We start from the raw sequence: 6,394 nt of genomic DNA on the forward strand, positions 1-6,394 counted from the left end.
TCCGTTTTATCTTTGATTACCATAATAAGTGATAAGAACAAAAGCTACACATAACAAATGGTTCTCGGTTGATTTATATCTTACATTTTATTTTATGAATGAAGATTCCATTGAAGAGCTATCCGTGCCTGTCTCCTTCCTATGATCAAATAATTAAGTTGGGATTTTTTCCATCAAGTTACACAGCGATCATAAAAAAATCTATGTAATGACGGAGATGCAATAGGTATGCATTTTTGTGAACTGCTTGTTTTATCGGTTATTATGATGAACCATCGAGGCAGTCATTAATCAGGGTCATTAATTTTGTATTTACTTATTTTTGTAATTCTTTCTTTATTTTTAGATTTGCTATTATTTCATTTGTTTTATATTAAATCTATTTTTATTTTCTTTTATAACACAATTAATTTTATTTGCCTTTTTTATTTTTTATGTACATTACTGTTGCTGCTTATTACTATTATTTTTTTTTAATCATCATCATTAATATGTAAAGTTAATCAAATGTTATCATTTTGGTGGTATTGAAGAGGAGAAAGTTTCATTAGCTATAGATCACACCAAATGGGCACTTTTATTTTTCGGGTTGCAGCATGATTTTGTTCCAAATATCCCAGCAAAACCCAAAATCGGAAGTACCGCTCAGGGTTACGACAATGAAACAGGAGGCGTCTGTTCTTTAGCTCCAACACCCTCGTTTTTCTTTTGTTCAGTGATGTTTCACCACCATAATGAATTAACTGCAAGTAGTACATTGATGGATACTATGAGAAATTTTCATGGCTCCGCTGCGGGCGGTTAATTGATTGATTAAAACTGTGCATTCGACAACGGGTGTCAAAATACATCTTCAATAAATTCGTTATAAGAAAATGTCCAATTCTTATCATGGTTCCACCTGCTTCACTTAATAAATATATCACCATTAATTATGAAATGACAGCGCAAGTCTTTTACTGTCCAAAATTTACAACCGTTTGGTCGGGACCGGTTTGAAGTATTGTAGGTTCATCTATATAAAAAATGCAGATCTTCTAAGTGATTTATTACCATGCATTTTTTTCAGTATCGTGACTTAAATATACAGAAAATAAGAAATATATAAACAAAAGACAACGCCTTTCCTCGTATTTCAAATAATGGCACTTCCCGTGGAAATGTGGTATTTTTTTTTTTTGCTCCTTGAGAAGTTTAAACTGCATATTAAATAAAAACAGGCTTGCACAACACTATTTGGATTTCCTTCTGTATTTTATCTCATGTTCAGTAAAAAATCGGGAATTTGTGTAAATGAGGTATAGGCTAAACTTTATAGAGTCAAAATTGCTAGAGGGCTAATATACAGAGCTGATATCTATATGGAGTTTTTAGAAGATCCGTTGTTTGTTCTCCGTACCATTATAGTGTTGTGTTGTGTTTCAGTAAATAAAGTTAGATTCTAACCTTAACTCGACATAAAATTTAAAAGAGTATAAAAAAATCTTTCAACTTATGAATTACACGTGATAAATAATAAACATCATAAAAATGTGTGCAGCTCCTGAAAAAATTATTAATTTTATATATATATATATACAACGTCTCAGAATGTGACGACTCTATTTGCTACACTGCTCCATCGGATCAAATTGATACAGGGAAGATATATAAACGTATAGAAAGGTCTGAAAAATTCCCAACGATGTTAGAACTGTCAAATTTGCGAGCAAATTTTTGTCGTTCCCTCCACGGGACTCGAACTCATACCGCTGTGACATCTACGGCAACACCGCCTGCACTAAGTCCAGCGCCCTAGACCACTCGGCCAGCTAGGCTATATATATAAATATAGCTTTCGCTGGCCGGGTGATTCCTCCTCGTAGGATTAATCTAGGGCTGTAACTTAGTACACGATGTATGGTAGTACGGGACAGTTCATCTAGGTGTTATTATGTAGGATAGAGGATCAAATTAATGATGCATGTCACAACAAATCAATATTATACAACGTCTCAGAATGTGACGACTCTATTCACTACACTGCTCCATCGGATCAAATTGATACAGGGAAGATAACGTAAACTTATAGAAGGGTCTGAAAAATTCCCAATGATGTTAGAACTGTCAAATTTGCGAAGCAAATTTTTGTCGCTCCCTCCGCGGGACTCGAACTCATACCGCTGTGACATCTATGGCAACACCGTCTGCACTATATATATAAACGCGGTAAGATATGGCAGATCCGGGGTGTTTAGAAATTTGAACCCCTCCCCCTTTTGCGTTGGAAATTTTATAATTTTTATGAAGAAGAATGAGCAATTGAAAGGCTGTATCCTCACTCCTTTATATAAGTTTCTGGATCGGAACCCCTCGTATAAATTTCTTGATCTCTGATTTCTGCAACGAAATGCTCTTTAAACGTTTTATAGACCCGACCGTAAATAATCTGGCCATTTTTATAGTTATAGAACAGTTCTGTTTTAGTATGAACTTGGTAATCTTTTTTTATTCTTTTCGCTCCATTGTGTATGTGTTCACGTTAAAGTCATGTTTTTGGATCTTGACGTATTTGAATCATCCCATTGCTGACCCTCCGGTATTTTTTGCCGATATCTATAAACAGTAGTTTTATTTGTGTGGAAAAACGACCGTGGGACCATATCACTTTCAATATAAACGAGCGAATCATAAACACAAACAGAACACAAATTAGTTCTAGAGTTTTTTTTTTTTAATTTATTTACCCAGACGACAAGGCAACTGAACATAATAATGAACGAACGTACACCGGATTATCTCCTTATGTATCCACGCCTGCCAACATTTGGAAAAAAGTTGTTGCTATCTAAGTGACGGTTCACTTTATATACAGATGAGTGCGCTTGCTGTCAAACATTGTTTTTAGAAAGCATTGAAATTTTTATGACCAAAATTCATCTCGAAGGAAACGAAGCAACAACAGCCGAGCATTGAAGCTTACAGGAAACTTAACATTACAGGTTTTCAATTGTGCGTTACTGAATCACATTCTAAATCATGTTGTGGCATGCTTATTGATAGAGTACAAACATACATGAATGGCACTGAGCTTTCAGAAATATATACTTTCCAAAAAGATGTCTTCCATTTGTTATTGTCTAATCTGGAACCATTTCTCTGAAGACAAATTATACGTAGGTGAAAAGTCAGAAGTTTCCACCTGGAAAATACAAATTTTTAACAACTTACTTTCACAATAATGGCATTGATTCAGTTTGTTATTTTTTGGTGCGCTTTGAGTTTATTGTTTTTCTTTCACGGTTTGTTGGTTTTGTTTTGTTTTGTTTTGTTTTGTTTTGGTTTTGGTTTGTTTTTGTTTTTTTTTATTTTCGCTTTTTTCTTTTCTCTTTTTGTTTTTTTCTTTAGTTGGCAAACATGATATTTTTTTCAATTATTTTTTTGTATTTATCTTGTAGCTGTTGTATCCTTAAGTGTTTTTACTTTTTTAAATGTTATTTTGTTTTGTTTTGTTTTGATGTGTATTTCGTTTTTATTTTTGTTATTATTCATTATTACCATAATTAATATTTTGCATATTTATTTAGTTTTATTTCAAAATCTCTTTGCGTTTTTTTTTTTTTTTTTCATGTACGATATGATGTGTTTTTGGCTTGTGCGTGTCCTCTGATTTGTTTTGTTTTTGTATTTTTGTTGTTGGTGGTGGTGTTGGTGGTGATGGTGATTGGAGGGATGAGTTGTGGAAGTGGTGCTTTGTTTGGGTTTTGGGGGTTGTATCAGTTTATAATATCCGTATCTAACTTTGTATCGTACTAAAATTCATTTCCAAAATGAACTCTTCATATTTTGTGACAGGATCTTCAAAAAAGCGTTGAAATTTCATTACTCAGAACCAGCTAATAGATTAATCTCACGCAGACGTTTGTGCACATCAAACTTTACATTGCACATTGGCAATTGTGCGTTACAAAATCACATTCTGAAACATGTTCTGGCTTGCTCCACTGATTAATGTAAACATATCGGCCGAAAGGTTCCGAAGATAGCAATAGAATAGCAATGTTTCTCTTACATCATGCGTGCGTTTTATTCTACTCATTGTGAAACAAAGGTTACAAGTTCGCGCAGGTGTTCTTCCAAATTGTTTTTCGTAGAAATGTTTTTTTTTCTTTTCTTTTTTTTTTAGTATGTGTGTGTCGGGATTTCAGAAAATATTAATGGATTCATTTCTGTAACTATCATGTTCTGTTGAATAAATTGTTGGTGTCTAGCTTCTGTATGTGGTCTGTTATATTCGGTTCTAGTTTTTTTTTTTTAATTTTCTGTTACGTCTTTTGCGAATCGCTATTTTTCAATATATTTTTAACTGAAATAAAAAGCAATGAAAAAAAGATTTCTAACGCACTCCCTTCAGTTGGTCCATGCTTTATCAAAGCAACGTGTTTTTGTTTTTGTTTTTGTTTTTGTTTGTTTTTGTTTTTTTTTTGTCGAGTTTGTTGTATTTAAACAAGCAACATGTACATGTATGCGTACTGTGTTTTATTTTGTTGATTATATTTCAACATACATGTATATAGAATCACAAATAAACAAATATTAGACAGATAAATGTACATGTACGAGTTGCGAGTACATGTATAATAGAACGATAACCCCGGTAAACGTATACATAAATTTGAACTATTATCAATATTTGATAGTAATAATTAGATCAAAATTCAATTCATTTTATCGAATAATATAGGCTGAAATCACGATTACTTGTGTTGATACGGCGTGATATGAACATGTTCAAACTTTACGAACGAACGCCGGCTCATGGACTCCAAATGTCTGATTTATTGTTTTATGGTGACCCTTCGATTAAGGCTAATAATCCGACGGCCATTCGATTTAGGCTGTTGTAAATTTCTAAATTATTTGTTAATTTTATTCATTGTTATAAACATGTCAGATATTTAAAGTTCACTTCGACAAAAATATTAGGTCAATAAGAAAAAAAAGTGATAGTGTTTGTAGATTGATATTAAACTGTTTGCATATTTTTTTCGTCAATGAGCGGCTTTCGTTTGCTGAATAATTTTTTATCTATTTATCTATTTTTATTTTTTTTTTCAAAGGTTTTTTGTTATAACAGCTCTTACTTTTATTTTTTTCATTTAACAAGGGTTCACATTCATCTAAACAGATTATCATTTATTTCTCTACAGACCATAGGCTTGTATGTATTTCCCGTCTTACACATGCCAGTATATGACTTAGTTTTCTTTCCTCGATTTCATTCATTAGGAGTGCCTAAAGTTTTTAGCTCATAAATAGTGACGTGATTGTTTATTAGATATAAAAGTACTGATTGCATTCCCCATCATGCAAATCCCCCGCTGACATTTATGATTTTAATTTCACTTTTTGACAATATGCATGGTAGTATAATACTGTTAATGTTAACTATACTAATATGATTAAATTTAATCACGTGAATGTCACATTTTTAGGATTAATAAAAAATTTTAATATTAATTTACCCTTCTGGTTCTTCTCATTTACAGTTGGTAATATTATGATAAAAGATTATGCATCCAAAAATTCCTATTGAAAACAATCCAAGATAGAAGTCATTTTATTTTTCTAACAACATAAAAAAAGCATAAACTGAAATTTAAAAAAAAACTTAAATACACAAACACACACACACACAAAGAAAACAAGGAAAACAGTATAACATTTCGAAAAAAAAAATACATTTAAAAAATTTCTTTAAACTTTTTACAACGTGAAAGATGAAAGATCCTGGTTAAGATAAGTATGGCACTATACGAAATTCTCACTCTTATACTAAATTTCCTACTAAAAATTATCCAGTTTTGTATTCGCTGTCAAAACCCACAATCTGACCTGGAAGTCAAAATATATTTCCACAATTATATTTTCCTTAATTCAAAGATATGAGGTATTACTAGTACCAGCAGCAATAATGACAATTTCTCTCGAATAATTCTGAATTATCTAGCGATTCTATTGTACAGTTTCATTATCTTCCTACTTATGATAAAGAAACAAAATTACAAGATTGTATCATAAAATTAGTCTTAAGCTTTACACACACAGATGTTGTAAAACGCAGAAATTACATCGTCAAAATTGAAACAGCAAAATTTTCAAATGATTTGTTGAGATGGGTCTTTTAAGCACAAACCATAGTTAAAGGTTGTTACATTTTAGAAAACAGAACTTTCTGATTTTATCTACATCGAAGCCAACGACCTCAAAATATAAGATGAGGAGATTTTATCAATTTTTCTGATAAACCGATTAGAATGTTTCGTCGGTAACTTTCTAAGTACAAAAGCAAAATTGAGTCAATTTTACAGTACACACGAAAATGAGTGATTAATTAAGTTTGGGAGTCAATTTT

This window comes from Perna viridis, chromosome 14, assembly GCF_037379345.1.
Source record: "Perna viridis isolate PV_CMFRI_1.1 ecotype Kerala chromosome 14, ASM3737934v1, whole genome shotgun sequence".
Classification (NCBI taxonomy): domain Eukaryota; kingdom Metazoa; phylum Mollusca; class Bivalvia; order Mytilida; family Mytilidae; genus Perna; species Perna viridis.